General features: G+C 42.1%; 1 pseudogene; it reads right to left on the reverse strand.

Annotated features, from left to right (window-relative positions):
* Positions 1-17,875, reverse strand: part of LOC141075589 (uncharacterized) — an 82,736-nt pseudogene that overhangs the window by 54,608 nt on the left and 10,253 nt on the right.

A 17,875-nucleotide genomic window follows, 5' to 3' on the forward strand; every position in this document is an offset into this window, starting at 1 on the left:
CCCTCTGCTGCCTGAAGGTCACTGACAGAGGACCCGGCAGATAGCGGCGAGCAGCATTGGAATGGGGACAGATGAATATCTCAGGTGCCGGGTCCTGACCCAGCGTTGACACCAGCATCCGTCCCACATAGATCGCCGGTGTCCCCACCTGCTCAGGACACCGGCACCTGGCCCCCAGCGACGAGAGGTGAGTATGTCATTTTTTTTATTTGCACCAGCATATGGGGCTTATTCTATGGAGCATCTTATGGGGCAGCATATGGGGGCATAATCTATGGAGCATCTTATGGGGCAGCATATTGGGGCATAATCTATGGAGCATCTTATGGGGCAGCATGTGGGGCCTATTCTATGGAGCGACTTATGGGGCTGTCACATGTACCTGTCCTGTGTGACACGACCCGCCGGTCGGTAACTAAAACAACAAGACCAACACGTGTAACTGTCCTGTGTGACACGACCCGCAGGCCGGTAACAAACAACAAGACAAAGGGGAAGGGAAAACAGTTACAATGGTGGGCCCTGCAATAGGAAACGGGGACGTGGAGACCTCCCTCACTCCCCTGAGGCAGTGTCCCTGAACACTCCTAGCGTTCCCTATATAGGCTCTTCACCTGTCGCCGAGCAGGATACCTGTGTCCCTAACTCACCCTGCACCTATCCCTTTCTAGGGAACTGGGTGATGCGGACACTGGTCCCCACCGCTGTACTAATACACACCAAGGAAAATATACAAATGGGAAAACACCAAAAACACTTATCTTGCTCTGCTGCAGCACAGGGCAGCAGAGTGCATCACCGGATTAACTTTTCGCAGTGGCTCGACACCTCAGCCAGCTGCCACCTTCACCATCTCACTCTTCTGCAGACACCGGGCAGACAGAGTTCAACACCAGTTTCAGCAGTGGCTCTACACCTCAGAGCCAGCTGCCCACTTCACCAGGTTTCAGCAGTGGCTTAACACCTCAGCCAGCTGCTCCCTTCACCGTGGTTGGAATCCAACTAAGGAAAAGCTGCTATCACCAACACCTGCTGATAGACCAGCTGACCTCATATAGCAAAGGAGGAGCGGTCACATGAGCAGGGACCAAAAACATGCAATAACCCCAGTGACCACCGGGAGCAAAAGGCAACCAATAGAACCTATCAGGCTGTAGTGACACTTGTGGCCACCGGGGGCAGAAACCCATATTAAGCCCCAGAAGCCTGAAAAGGAAAAAAAAGGTTTACGGGAAGGAATGCATAATCTGACACGGATCCAAGAATTGGACCGTGACAGGGGCAGCATATGGGGCATAATCTATGGAGCAGCATATGGGGCATAATCTATGGAACGTCTTATGGGGCCATAACCTTTATGGAGCATCTTATAGGGCCATAACCTTTATGGAGCAGCATATGGGGCATAATCAATGGAGCATCTTATGGGGCCATAACTTTTATGGAGCAGCATATGGGGCATATTATTCTATAGAGCATCTTATGGAGCCTTTATTAACCTTTGTGCAGCATTATATGGGGCGTATTTTGTATGGAACATCTTATGGGGCCATCATGAACTGTATGGAGCATTATATGGGGCTCCTGATTCAATATGGATATTCAAAAACATTTAACCTACTGATGTCTCAATTAATTTTACTTTAATTGGTATCTATTTTTATTTTTGAAATTTACCAGTAGCAACTACATTTTCCACCCTAGGCTTATACTCGAGTCAATAAGTTTTCCGAGGTTTTTGTGTCAAAATTAGGCGGGTCAGCTTATACTCAGGTCGGCTTATACACGAGTATAAATTGTAATTAGTATTGCAGACAAATTGTCCTAGACTAAACTCAGTTTTCAGTCGGCCCAATATGTACCACTCAGGGAAAACTTACCTGCTCCAAGGATCATTAGCAGCTTCTACCTAATGGCCATGCTGCGGTCTGTCAGGGAATGAGTGCAATATCGTTATAGAGACTAGGGATATGTGCAGTCATAATGTCTGGGAGATCTGTGCCATTATTTAGTATGAATATGGAAATTATCTCTGACAGTTAAGTGTTTCCTGAGCGGTATATACGGTATTTTCACATACTATCTATTCCTGACACTGGAGTGGCTTATAATCTTACAAAGTATATAGTCTGAGGTCTGGGATCTGCCAATATCTCGCTAGTTTTCTGACTGTTTTGGTTAACATGATACATGATTTTAGGTTTTTCTTCGTCTAGTTCCGCTTGAATATAGTTCAATATTAAATAGTCTCCTGATGAATAATTGATGAATCCAATGAATATTCATTTCTCTTGACTAGTGGCACATGTGACTGCCGGCAGCAGCAGGAAGTCGGTGGCTGACACTGCGCGCTACTGAAGAGGAATGAATACTCACTCCTCTCTGTGCGCACAGTCTCGGTGAGTACTCCGGCAGCTGTGCTCTGCTTGTGAGCAACGCATGACGTCCCTGCCATGTGCTGCTTACAAACATAAAGCAGTTGCTGGCACCGGAGCAGGATGCTGTGAAGGAGCACCGGGTAGGTAACTGTAATTTTTTTTTATGCTATTTGATGGGGCCATGCATACCAGAATAGGGATGGGGCCCTGCATACCAGGATGAGATGGGGGCAATAGGGATGGGGATTTTTTCTCAGTGAACTCATTCCTCATGTTTGGCCTCATTAAAATAAAACCACTCATACTCTGCTGGCGTGCCGGCTCCACTTCAGCGGTGTCGAGACTCACTGTCCCGGGGCTTATGTGAGGTTGTCATATCACACGAGCCCTGCACCCAATCAGCGGCAGCTTCACTGTTCCTTCCTTTGGACTGAACATCAACAGGAAGCCAGGGCTGCGGCTACTCTCTGACGGCCTCATGATGCTTGATTTGTCCGAAGGTGGGGACAGTGACGTCAGCGCTGATTGGGCACAGGGCTCACATGACGTAAAAACCTCAAAAGAGACCCAAGAACGCAAGTGCCGACACCACTGAAACGGTGCCAGCATGGGAGGTTTGCATAAGTGTTTTTATTTTAACAGGACCAAACATGAGGAATGAGACGGGGTTGTCCAACTAGTTGTCAACCTTTTTATCAAAAATCCCACACAGGGAAAAGTCATTATTATACCGAGAGTGCGAGAAATGAATTACAGGAAAATCGTATTTTGTTGACCTTCAAAAATAACTCAGACGAGGAGAACCTATATATATTATTCACAAATTGTACAAAAACATTATGCACGCGGCGTGCGTTCAAGGATGGAATATTATATGGGAGTTTTATAGGATAAATTCAAGGTGAGAATATTATATGGGAGTTTTATAGAATAAATTCAAGGTGAGAATATTATATGGGAGTTTTATAGGATAAATTCAAGGTGAGAATATTATATGGGAGTTTTATAGGATAAATTCAAGGTGAGAATATTATATGGGAGTTTTATAGGATAAATTCAAGGTGAGAATATTATATGGGAGTTTTATAGGATAAATTCAAGGTGAGAATATTATATGGGAGTTTTATAGGATAAACCAAATACCAACAAAAAATAAACATTTATCAGTAAAAATATCTCATCTTTATTAGGTAAAGTATAAAACAATTGCGCCATTTTCCGATACTTGTTGCATCTCCATTTTTCATGATTTTCGGCTGGGTTTGGGCTTACTTTTTGTGTGCCGAGCTGACGCTTTTAATGAATACCATTTTGGTGCAGATATGATCTTTTGATCGGCTGTAATTGCATTTTAATGTAATGTTGAGGCGAGCAAAAAAACGTAATTCTGGCGTTTTGGCTTTTTCTCATTATACCATTTAGCGATCATTTAATTCTTTTTTTATATTGATAGATCGGCCAATTCTGAAAGCGGCGATACCAAATATGTTTTATTTTCTTTGTATTGTTTTATTTTGAATGGGTGAAAGAGGGGTGATTTGAACTTTTATATATTTTTTCTATATTTTTTAAACTTTTTTCTACTTTTGGCATTGTGAAGACATACAGCATTGTATCTTAATTAACCAGATGACTATTTTTTAGCAAAAGAAGAATAATAGAATGTTATCTGTATGTTGGCTTTCAAATTTAAGTGTTATTTTCTAGTTAGTCAAGAAAACAGACTTTTGTTTGTGTAAGCTGGTAATATTGACTTTTATTGTGTGCTTATACTTGATCACTAGTGATGTTTGCTGATATGCTAATTATACATTGTATTATGGAGCCAGTTTGTTGACTTCTAAAGCAGAGAGGGAAAAACTATGCAAATAGTTTAAATAATCAAGTAATGCTACTTGATCTCATCTCCATTCTTACCCTTCATGTAAATAATGAATGAGGGACACTTGTTAAGTCTAAAAATAGGTTACTTGCCTCTGTATAAAGAGACTGAGAGAGAGAGAAACAGGCAGAGATTCTGCCAAGACATCCATACATCTTAAAAGGACCAGAGACCGGACAGCAGCCATTTTACATCATGACTCCATTACGAGGGACACGGATCTATCATTCTATAGGAAACAACCTAGGGGTTTTCAGCCTCGGTTGGAAGAATACAGATCTGCTCCATTGAACCTTGGATACATTTGGAGAAGCCAGATTGTGATCCTCAAATCAACTGGCCTTGTATGGACTGTCATCTTCCTACGCTTGTCATTACCTACTCTTTGTGTGCGTGCCACAGGTGCGGTAGTGACCTTGGAAGATCTAGAGTCACAGCTGATATCACCCTGGCGGGTCAGTATAAGGGTGACACTCTGCAATGTGCCCCATCTTGGGTATTTTCCTGGGACTGTTCTATGTGTTATCTGCCTGTTTTGTGGCTCAGTAAAGCATTGCCACACTGTTTTACCCTCACCCTATGTTGCCTGAATAGCGTTTTGCCCATGTTATAAGGAGAGCGGGAGTTTGGCAGGACGATCCCTGGTCCATGCATTTTCGGCTAGTCGGTGGCGCTCATAGCAATCCGGCAGTGACAACCATAGACTTCTGCTGGAGGCCAACGCATCGGTGACCCACAATCGTGACGGGGTCACTGATGGGCGGGATTTCCGATGCGCTTGCTGACATGTGCCAGAAAAGATGTGGGATCAGTGCTGGAGCCCTTATCAAAGGGAGGGAGTTCAACATCCACATACATTTACGTCTGATGTCAGAAAGGGGTTAAAGGGGTTTGTTTTTACAGAGACAGAAGTGGTAATCAATCATGTATACGTACAAATGATTACAGAAATACACAGCTTCTAATGTTAAATAGTATAGAGTTAATACAAGAAAATATAATTTTTGTAAATCATGTGTAGATATAAAAATGCAGTCAAATGTAGCTCCATCTAGTGGCTATGTGCAAAAGTGCCATCATAGAGTAAAATGTATCATAAGAGAGTGTCACTATCAAGGTTGAAATGAGATTAATGGGAAGGTGCCGTGATTTTTGATAATTTATTATAAAAATGAAAATTATGTGAAAAGATGTTTTCACCTAAGCTTGACTGTTATGTTTATTTTTTTTTACTGTTTTAGTGCAGCCACTGGGCGCTGCCAGTTTACCATGCAGGTCTGTAATGGCTGCTGGACGTCACTTTCGGTCCTCAGATATGGAAGTCCATGGGCATAGGAGACAGCGATCGGACGCCGACCATATCTCTAACATTGCAGCCACATGAGCTGTGAACCAGGTACGCCTCTGTGGGCTGCTCAATTTACAGCTGTAGTTGTGGCCAGGCGCCATTTTATTAGAGGCCAGGGCTATTCGCTGAGCTCCATTTACACTATCGCTAGCCCTATTATGTCGGATGCTGTACTGTTCACTTCCGGCATAACAGGTCTCGGATGGTTACACTGTGCATACAAGAGGAGCTGCAGGAGATCAGGACAGGATACCGGACATGCTCCTGGAGACCCGACGAGCTGCTGCCTGCTGTAGACCCGATGAGCTGCTGCCTGCTGTAGACCCGACGAGCTGCTGCCTGCTGTAGACCCGATGAGCTGCTGCCTGCTGTAGACCCGATGAGCTGCTGCCTGCTGTAGACCCGATGAGCTGCTGCCTGCTGTAGACCCGATGAGCTGCTGCCTGCTGTAGACCCGATGAGCTGCTGCCTACTGTAGACCCGACGAGCTGCTGCCTACTGTAGACCCAATGAGCTGCTGCCTACTGTAGACCCGATGAGCTGCTGCCTGCTGTAGACCCAATGAGCTGCTGACTGCTGTAGACCCGATGAGCTGCTGCCTGCTGTAGACCCGACGAGCTGCTGCCTGCTGTAGACCCGATGAGCTGCTGCCTGCTGTAGACCCGATGAGCTGCTGCCTGCTGTAGACCCGATGAGCTGCTGCCTGCTGGAGACCCGATGAGCTGCTGCCTACTGTAGACCCAATGAGCTGCTGCCTGCTGTAGACCCGATGAGCTGCTGCCTGCTGTAGACCTGACGAATTGCTGTCTGCTGTAGACCCGATGAGCTGCTGAAGATGAAGACCTGCTGTATACCAGGGGTGCTGCAGCGATGACAGGAGTGGGGTGGCGACATCATTCATTGGTAACTATCAGATCTGCAGAGGTGAAGGGCCAGGAATACTGCTTTTTGCACAGAGGCAAAAATATGAGAGGTGGTTGATGGTATGTGTCAGGGGGGAAGTAGCATATGGAGGTTGTGCGTGGCATATACAGGGGTGAGCTGGCATATGGATGTTGTGTGTGGCACATACAGGGGAGAGCTGGCATATGAAGGTTGTGCATGGCCTATACAGGGGTGAGCTGGCATATAGTTACATAGTAACATAGTTTTGAAGGCTGAAGGAATACCTTATGTCCATCTAGTTCAGCCTATTTTTAGTGCAGCTGTTCTGCATTGTTGATCCTGGGGAAGGCAAAAAACCCACAGAGTAGAAGCCAATTTTCTCAGTAGGGAAAAAAATTCCTTCCCGACTCCTAAGCTGGGTCAACCATCTACCTATAATATTCTGTTATTCATAACCTTCTATACTGTTATTCACAAGAAAAGCATCCATTCCTTTCTTAAATTCATTCAGTGAGTTGGCCATCACCACTTCCTCAGGAAGAGAATTCCAGAGCCTCACTGCTCTTACCGTGAAGAACCCTCTTCTATGCTGGTGCAGAAATTGTCTTTCCTCCAAACGAAGAGAATGCCCCCTTGTTCTTGTCACAGTCCTTGGTACAAACAGTTCATTGGAGAGATCTCTGCATTGCCATCTGATATACTTGTACATATATATTAGGTCTCCCCTAAGTCTTCTCTTTTCTAGAGTAAATAGACCTAATTTTGATAACCTTTCTGGGTATTGTAGTGAACCAACTCCATTTATCATTCTAGTAGCCCGCCTTTGAACCCTTTCAAGTTCAGTAATGTCTTTCTTGAGCACCGGCGTCCAAAATTGCACACAATACTCCAAGTGTGGTCTGACGAGTGATTTGTACAGAGGGAGAATTATGTTTTCATCTCGTGTCCCCAGACCTCTTCTAATGCATCCCATGACCCTATTTGCTTTGGTGGCAGCTGCCTGACACTGGGCACTCCAATTTAGCTTCTTATTGACTAAGATGCCTAAGTCTTTTTCCATGTCTGATTTCCCCAGCAGTTTCCCATTTAGTAAGTAATTGTAGCATCTTTTTCTCCTTCCCATGTGCATAACCTTACACTTATCTGTGTTAAACCTCATTTGCCATTTTTCAGCCCAATTCTCCAATTTACTCAAATCTGTCTGTAGTTGCAAACTGTCCTCCTTTGTGTTATCTACCTTACATAGTTTTGTATCATCTGCAAATACTGATATGTTACTGTGTAAGCCATCCACTAGATCATTAATAAATATATTACATAGTAGGGGGCCCAATACAGAACCCTGTGGTCCCCCACTAGTAACCCTGGCCCAATCTGAGTATGCCCCATTAATAACCACTCTTTGTTTTCTATCACTAAGCCAGCTCCCTACCCATCTACACACATTTTCCCCTAGCCCAAGCTTTCTCATCTTACTTACCAATCTTTTATGTGGGACAGTGTCACATGCTTTAGAGAAGTCGAGATAAATGACATCCAATGATTCTCCTGGGTCCATTTGAGAGCTTACATCCTCATAGAAGCTGATCAGGTTAGTCTGACAGGAGCGATCCTTCATAAATCCATGTTGATATGGAGTTAAACATTTATTAACATTGAGATATTCCATAACGGTATCCCTTAGAAACCCGTCAAAAATTTTACCCACAACAGATGTTAAGCTTACCGGCCTATAGTTTCCAGGTTCCCTTTTACACCCCTTTTTGAATATTGGTACCACATTTGCTTGCCGCCAATCAAAAGGAACAGACCCTGTTTCTATAGAGTCTTTAAATATAAGGAATAGAGGCCTGTCTATCACATTACTTAACTCCCTTAATACCCGAGGGTGAATGCCATCAGGGCCTGGTGATTTGTCCATTTTAATCTTACTAAGGCGGTTCTGCACTTCTTCCTGGGTTAGGCAGGTAATACTTAATGGGGAGTTTACATTATCACTCTGCATTTCCCCTGGCAAATCCTTTTCCTGTGTGAACACTGTTGAGAAAAAAGTATTTCAAACATTTGCTTTTCCCACATCGCTCTCTATGATTTCACCCTCATTGTTCTTTAACCCCTTCACTACCAAGGGTGGTTTGCACGTTAACTCCCGGGCCAATTTTTACAATTCTGACCACTGTCCCTTTATGAGGTAATAACTCTGGAACGCTTCCATGGATCCTGATGATTCTGACACTGTTTTCTCGTGACATATTGTACTTCATGTTAGTGGTAAAATTTCATTCAAATAACTTGCGTTTATTTGTGAAAAAAATGGAAATTTGGCGAAAATTTTTAAAATTTCGTAATTTTCCAACTTTGAATTTTTATGCCCTTAAATCACAGAGATACGGCACACAAAAAAACTTAATAAATAACATTGCCCACATGTTTACTTTACATCAGCACAATTTTGTTAGGAAGTTATAAGGGTTAAAAGTTGACAAGCGATTTCTCATTTTTGCAACACCATTTTATTTTTACGGACCACATCACATTTGAAGCCACTTTGAGTGGTCTATATGATAGAAAATACCCAAAAGTGACACCATTCTAAAAACTGCACCCCTCAAGGTGCTCAAAACCACATTCAAGAAGTTTCAGGTGCGTCACAGGAATTTTTTTGAATATTTAAAAAAAAATGAACATTTAACTTTTTTTCACAAAAAAAAATACTTCAGGTTCAATTTTTTTTATTTTACCAAGGGTAACAGGAGAAATTGGACTGGAAAAGTTATTGTGCAATTTGTCCTGAGTACGCTGATACCTGATATGTGGGGGGGAACCACTGTTTCGGCGCATGGCAGAGCTCAGAATGGAAGGAGCGCCGTTTGACTTTTTCAATGCAAAATTGGCTGGAATTCAGATCGGTCACCATGCCACATTTGGACAGCCCCTGATGTACCTAAACAGTGGAAACCCCCAACAAGTGACCCCACTTTGGAAACTAGACCCCCAAGGAACTTATCTAGATATGTGGTGAGAACTTTGAACCCACAAGGGCTTCACAGAAGTTTATAACGTACAGCGGTACAATTAAAAAATCATATTTTTTCCACAAAAATTATCTCTTCACCCCCAATTTTTATTTTCCCAAGGGTAACAGGACCCTAAAAGTTATTGTGCAATTTGTCCTGAGTACGCTGATACCCCATATGTGGGTGTAAACGACTATTTGGGCGCATGGCAGAGCTCAGAAGGGAAGCATCGCCTTTTGACTTTTTTGGCTGGAATTAAGATCGGACACCATGTCACGATTGGAAAACCTCTGATGTACGAAAACAGTGGAAACCCCCCACAAATGACACCATTTTGGAAACTAGAGCCCACAAGGAACTTATCTAGATGTGTGGTGAGAACTTTGAACCCCCAAGGGCTTCACAGAAGTTTATAACGTACAGCCATACAATTAAAAAATCATATTTTTTTCCCACAAAAATGATCTTTTCACCCTCAATTTTAATTTTCCCAAGGGTAACAGGACCCTATAAGTTATTGTGCAATTTGTCCTGAGTACGCTGATACCCCACATGTGGGGGTAAACCACTATTTGGGCGCATGGCAGAGCTCGGAAGGGAAGCAGCACCATTTGAAGTTTTTGGCTGGAATTGAGATCGGACACCATGCCGCGTTTGGAAAGCCCCTGATGTACCAAAACAGTGAAAACCCCCCATAAATGACCCCATTTTGGAAACTAGACCCACCAAGGAATTTATCTAGATGTATGGTGAGCACTTTGAAACCCCCAGTGCTTCACGGAAGTTTATAACGCCCGGGCGTGAAAATAAAAAAATCGTATTTTTTCCACAAACATGATCTTTTAGTCACCAATTTTTTTATTTTCCCAAGCGTAACAGGGGAAATTGGACCCCAAAACTTGTTGTCAAATTTGTCCTGAGTACGCTGATACCTCATATGTGGGAGAAAACTACTGTATGGGAACACGTCAGGGCTCGGAAGGGAAGTAGTGACGTTTTGGAATGCAGACTTTGATTCAATGGTCTGCGGGTGTCATGTGCATTTGGAGAGCCCCTGATGTGCCTAAAATATTGAAATATCATTGGTAAATGTGGATTATAAGATTTTTACAAAAATTTTGGCCAAGAGGTTGAAGTCAGTCATATTAGATCTTGTACACTCTGACCAAACTGGCTTTATGCCTGGTAAGAACACCTCCATCAATATTAGACGAGTCCAGTCAGTGGTCCAATATAGCTCCCTGGTGCAGGACAATGAATGTGCATTGGCATCGATGGTAGCGGCCAAGGCCTTTGACTCTTTTGAATGGCCTTTTCTCCGTGCATGTTTGCAGAGGTATGGATTCGGTGATAGATTTCAAAAATGGGTCAGTATTTTTTACATGAAGACTAAGGCCCGGGTCATTGTAAATAATTCCATATCTGAGCCATTTTCACTGCATAGGGGAACTCGTCAGGGGTGTCCCCTTTCCCCGGCCCTTTTTGCTCTTGCTATGGAGGCACTGGCAATTCGTATAAGATCTTCCCCTAATGTTGCTGGTATAGAAATAGCAGGTCGGACGGACACCATAGGCCTATATGCTGATGACATGGTGATATTTATGGACAAAGCGGAGGAAACCCTGACAAGAGTGATCACTATTATCAATAAATTTGGTAAATTTTCTGGCCTATATAAAAAATTGGGGGAAATCTGCTCTGATGCCTTCTTCCCATGCTCCGATACCACGACTTGAGACTCTCTCCTTGCTACCCATTGTAACCAGTTTTAAATACCTGGGTGTCCATATTTCTAAAGACAGTAAACTTGATTTGCACCTTAATATATATCTGCTACAGGAGATGGTTAAAGTCAAATTTGGGCTAATCTTCCACTGTCTGTGGCCGGACGTATTAATTTAATTAAAATGATATTACTCCCCAAACTTAGCTACTTTCTTCAACATAGTGCTGTAGTGGTGCCCAGATCCTTTTTCACTAATTTGAATTCCCAAATCACATCTTTTATATGGGGGAAAACTAGGCCCAAACTTAAGCTAGCCACTTTGCAGAGGCCCAAGAAGGGAGGGGGGACAGCGTTACCCGATTTCTTCCTGTATTATTTGTCTAGGCAGGCCAAAGCCATAAGCACGTGGATGCCCAGCGGTCACCTACCTAATTCTGAAAAGCATTTACTTCATGCCGCACAAACTAGTTGCCCGTTGGGATTTTTGGAAATGAGGAAAACAAATGTCTCACGACTGCTTCCCCTGCTTCGTCTGGCACGATCAATATGGAAACAGATCAAGAGGGTGGTTGGATTTGAGGATATTGTAGCTGAGATGCCCCTATGGAATAATGGTTACCTTCCGGCGTTACTTGAACATCCATCTGCCGAGTTTTGGGCTCAATATAATGTCTCTACGATAGGCGATCTGTATGACCGTGGAACTTTGATCTCTTTTGAACAATTACAAATTAATCGCAGTGTCACAAGGTCTCAGTTCTTTCGTTATTTACAGCTAAGATCAGCGTTTCAATCACATATGAGATGTATAGGTACAGATAATGCTATTTCATCTCTACCCTTGATAGGGATCCTTAAATCACAGGGCCCCCAGGGTCTCATCTCTTCTCTATATACATATCTGTTGTCAATAGGGACAGAATCCACCATAGACTCCGTTAAGAAGAAGTGGGAAAGGCTCATCCCAGATACACAGGGAGAGGAGTGGGAAGAAATTCTAGAGTCATCGATCAAGGTATCTCCGTCTGTTAACAACAGGATGATAGTTATATATTATAAATCAATCATATTTGACTCCAACTTGGCTCTTTAAGATGGGCCGATACCAATCATCGGAATGTTTGAGATGTCATTCAATAGATGCAGTGAAAATGAGGATGAATGAACTCATGGAGAGCAACATCCAACACTGCGGAGACACCATCACGTATTTCTCAATGCAGTGATTCTAAAGCACTGCCCCCATCCCTTATGGGAAATATGCAAAACATGCAAAACAGAAGCCGTGGAGACACCATCACATGTTTCTCAACGCAAGCAATGACCAGCCAGGTCTTTCCCCGGGAAGGAACAACCACGGGAAGGGCAGTCTCCAATGAAGGAAAGCACCTATGCCAAAACATGGTATCCATCCACAGGTGGTTTCCTTCATTGGAGACTGCCCTTCCCGTGGTTGTTCTTTCCCGGGGAAAGACCTGGCTGGTCATTGCTTGCGTTGAGAAACATGTGATGGTGTCTCCGCGGCTTCTGTTTTGCATATTCAATAGATGCACTTTGTTCATATGATTTGGTGTTGTCTGGTTGTTGCACAATATTGGAGGGAAGTGACATCACTACTGACGTCTCTGGTACAAATTTCTGTTCCCCTTGAGCCACTGGTCTGTCTACTTGGAGTATGGGATGAGGAGACATGGGGTCAATATGTTGGGATATTCCTAAGAGAGACACTGTTTATGGCACGAAAGGTATTGGCATTGCGGTGGATGGAGAGTTCATCTCCCTCTCTCGGGTCCTGGATTAGCCTGGTAAACTCGATTATTCCATATGAGCGCACGTTATATCAGAATAGAGGGTGCCCAGGTAAATTCGACAAGATATGGGAGAGGTGGAATTCCTCTCACCTTACTTTGCAGAGTGTAGATGTCACATAATAAACAACTAAGTGTGTGGAAGTAGGCTGCGGAATAGTTTTTTTTTTTTTTGTTCTCGTAGATGTAGGTATGATTTAGTAGTCAGGTAGATCTCATCACTGGAATAATAACACAAGGCCACTGTGATTTAATGTATATTATGTTTTGCTTTATTTGTATGCAACTGGTATTTACAATTTGCTGTACATTTTAATGCAGTGTGAAATATATGTGCATTTATATTATGTTTAAAATTATATACCAGTATGTATGCAGTACACTTGTTTATAGTTCAATAAACGAATTTAAAAAAAAAAAATAGGTCAATATTAAATAGTCTCCTGATGAAGCCTTTAGTGAGGACGATGAAATCCATAGAAATTAGAGGCTTGGAGAATGAGTGTCAATACATCACCTCACCCTATATACTGAGATGTGGGGTACATGTTTTTTCTATTAGTCACCTATTGATTAACCTTCAGGGGGTGAATTATGGGTACAGTTTTATATTTGTAATTAATAAGGTTTAGTTTAATCCTTTTGTCAGAAAACATGAGGAATGACAAGAGACAATCCCTTTAAGAAGATTCAATTTTGATTAAAACTATTCCAACACTATGAACATAAAAAAGTCTTCTCCCCTATGTGACGTCTCTGATGTTTATTAACAGTTGATTTCCAAGTAAAACATTTCCCACATTAAGAAAATGAAAAAGGTTTCTCCTCTGTGTGACTGCTCTGATGGTGATCAAGAAGCGCTTTCTGGTTAAAATATTTCCCACATTAACAGGAAAAAGGCTTCTCCCCTGTGTGAGTTCTCTGGTGCTTAACACAATTTGATTTATTGCTAAAACATTTCCCACATTCTGAACATGAATATGGCTTTTCTGCTGTGTGAGTTCTCTGGTGCTTAACACAATCTGATTTATTGTTAAAACATTTCCCACATTATGAACATGAAAAAGGCTTCTCCTCTGTGTGAGTTCTATGGTGATTAACCAATTGTGATTTCCAGTTAAAACATTTCCCACATTCTGAACAGGAAAAAGGCTTCTTCCCTGTGTGAGTTCTATGGTGATTAACCAATTGTGATTTCCATTTAAAACATTTTCCACATTCTGAACAGGAAAAAGGCTTCTCCCCTGTGTGAGTTCTATGGTGATTAACCAATTGTGATTTCCGGTTAAAACATTTTCCACATTCTGAACAGGAAAAAGGCTTCTCCCCTGTGTGAGTTCTATGGTGATTAACCAATTGTGATTTCCAGTTAAAACATTTCCCACATTCTGAACAGGAAAAAGGCTTCTTCCCTGTGTGAGTTCTATGGTGATTAATCAATTGTGATTTCCAGTTAAAACATTTCCCACATTCTGAACAGGAAAAAGGCTTCTCCCCTGTGTGAGTTCTATGGTGATTAACCAATTGTGATTTCCAGTTAAAACATTTCCCACATTCTGAACAGGAAAAAGGCTTCTTCCCTGTGTGAGTTCTATGGTGATTAACCAATTGTGATTTCCATTTAAAACATTTCCCACATTCTGAACATGAATATGGCTTCTCTGCTGTGTGAATATTCTCATGTGTAACAAGACTTGAATTCTGAGTAAAACATTTCCCACATTCTGAACATGAAAAAAGCTTCTCTCCAGTGTGGGTTCTTTGGTGTTCATCAAGATTCCCTTTCTGGTTAAAACATTTCCCACATTCTGAATAGGAAAAAGGCTTCTCCCCTGTGTGAGTTCTATAGTGATTAACCAAATCTAATTTCCGGTTAAAACATTTACCACATTCTGAACATGAAAAAGGCTTCTTCCCTGTGTGAGTTCTTTGATGTGCAATAAGATTTGATGTATCTGTAAACCATTTCCCACATTCTGAACAGGAAAAAGGCTTCTCCCCTGTGTGAATTCTATGGTGATTAACCAATAGTTTTTTCCAGCTAAAACATTTCCCACATTCTGAACATGAAAAAGGCTTCTCCCCTGTGTGAGTTCTCTGATGTGTAATAAGATTTGATGTATTTATAAAACTTTTCCCACATTCTGAACAGGAAAAAGGCTTCTCCCCTGTGTGAGTTCTCTGGTGTGTAACAAAATGAGATTTCTTGTTAAAACATTTCCCACATTCTGAACATGAAAATGACTTCTTTGCTTTAGGACCAGTTTGTTTTTTCATGCCTCTTTTGTGACTTTGATTTTCCTTAGTAGTAAGTAATAAATCGGAAGGTGGGACCTGTTTCATAGGATCAGACAGATCTTTGCTGTAAATAGATGATGATATATCTGGAGTAACAGCAATCACTTCAGTTGTATCTTGTAGGATCTCAAGATCATCAGATTTAAAAATTGAAGATGTCAGCTGTCCCTCTGATCTCCTGGTACAGTCATCTGCTAAGATAAAAAACATTTTTTTTTTATAAAATATTCTTGAGTTTCATATTTTTGAATATTTCAACTTAAACTGTCCATAAAAATGGCAAGCTATGTAAAAAACTTTAACTATTTACCAAGACAATGACAGTTCACAGTCTAATAGAAAACCTTGTTGGATGAACCAGTAGTGTGTGGTGTTCAACTGTTTGTTCATTCTGCCTCCCAAACATTGAATAAAAAGAAACCAATGTTATTTAGGTGAAAATAATACCAATTCTCATCTCACAAAAAACAAGTCTTCACTCAGGTCCATCATCTGTCAATAGAAAACCAGATAAGCCAGGCTACAGTTAATGTTATAGTTAGGATTAGTGTTAGGCTAAAGTAAGGGTTACTGTTAGGGCTACTGTTGGGCTAAAGTTTGGGTTACAGTTAGGCTAAAGTCAGGGTTAGGCTAAAGAATTAGGCTTTTCTCAATTGTCTCCCCAATAATTTGGTCACGTCAGTCATGTCAGAGTTCAGTCAAGTCAGTTTTCTATTTCCGGGAAAAAAATAAATAAATAAATAAATAAAATGACCCGTCAGTTTTATAGTGCAGAGGAGGCTTATGCACTTTTATGTTCTGACAGTGAAGAAAGTGCAGTGTCAGATGGCGATGTGGATTTCGAGGGCTTTAGAAGCAGCGACAGTGATAGCTCAGAAATGAGCAGTGATTCTGGTCCATCCTCACACACAAGGACCAGTACAACAAGAAGGACAAATAGCGCTTCTGGAGAAATGTCTCCAACTCAGGGAACAATGCCCAGTACTAGCGCTGTCCCTAGTGCTCGTGAATTGGCGCACACCAATGTCCAAGGGGCTTTGTCTCTTGCTGTAGCATTTCCCAGATGGGAGGCTTCAGATTCGGCCACTCCATTCATCCTTAATTTTAATACCATTCCTGGTATAAATGTGGAGGTGGAAAATTTTGGACCAATTTTTTTTAATTTGTTTGTGACAGATAGCTTGCTAGAGCATATTAGCCTACAAATTTATATATTTATGTCGCTCCTCACCCAACCGCCTCCAAGACTTCTCCCGAATAGCCCCCATCCTCTGGAATTCTTTGCCCCAACATGTCCGACTATCAACCACATTCGGATCCTTCAGACGGAACCTGAAAACCCACCTCTTCAAGAAAGCTTATAGCCTGCAATGACCCCGCTACCTCCTCACCACTACCGGAGATATCGCCTCAACCAACAACTGAACTGCTGCAACCCACCAACCTACTGTCTCCTTCCCCACCATCCTGTAGTATGTAAGCTTGAAAGGGCAGGGTTCTCTCCCCTCTGTATCAGTCTGTCATTCTTAGTTTGTTTACTGTAAGTGATATCTGTAATTTGTATGTAACCCCTTCTCATGTACAGCACCATGGAATCAATGGTGCTATATAAATAAATAATAATAATATGCGTCCCAATTCATCAGTCAGAATCAACGATCCTATTATGCTAGGTCAAATTTATGGAATCAAGTAATGTCCTAAAATGGAAAACATTTTTAGGACTTACATTTGCTATGAGGCTTGTTAAAAAAAAAAAACGAGCATTCGGTCCTATTGGTCCAATCACCCTGTTCAAGCCACCCCTATGTTTTCTGCCGTTCTTCCTAGGACCAGTTATGAAATGTTCATGAGATTTTGGCATTTTAACGACAATAGTCAATGCCTGCCCAGAAATGTCCCAGAACATGACAGACTATTCAAAATCAGACCCATCATCAAAGACTTGACAGAAAGGTTCTTAAAGCTCTACACCCCAACAGAAAACATTTCCATTGATGAGTCCCTTGTAAAATTCAAAGGAAAACTGCACCTCAAGCAATTTATTGCTTCTAAGAGGGCAAGGTTCGGAATAAAGCTCTATAAAATGTGTGAGAGTTCAACCGGATACACATCAGCTTTTCACATTTATGAGGGGAAAGATAGCCAACTAAACCCACCAGGATGCCCTACTTATCTGGGGACAACAGGAAAAATCGTTTGGGAGCTGATAACTCCATTTTTACAAAAAGGCTACAATCTGTATGTTGCCAACTACTACACCAGCATACCCCTATTTAAAAGTCTGGTTGAACATAACATAGGGGCTTGTGGGACCATTCACAAAAACCGTCAGGGGTTTCCACAATCATTGGTCAGCAAAAAGTTCCGAAAGGGACAGTCAGTGGCTTTACACAATGGAGAGCTGCTTGCCCTTAAGTATAAGGATAAAAAGATATTTTCATCCTGAGCTTGATCCACACAGATGCCACAAGGGCCACTGCAGACCAACAGGGATCCACTACTCCAAAACCTGTGTCTGTCGTTGACTACA

The sequence above is a fragment of the Dendrobates tinctorius genome, unplaced genomic scaffold (genome assembly GCF_039654945.1).
Source record: "Dendrobates tinctorius isolate UK_male_01 unplaced genomic scaffold, ASM3965494v1 ptg000366l, whole genome shotgun sequence".
In the NCBI taxonomy this organism is placed as follows: Eukaryota; Metazoa; Chordata; class Amphibia; order Anura; family Dendrobatidae; genus Dendrobates; species Dendrobates tinctorius.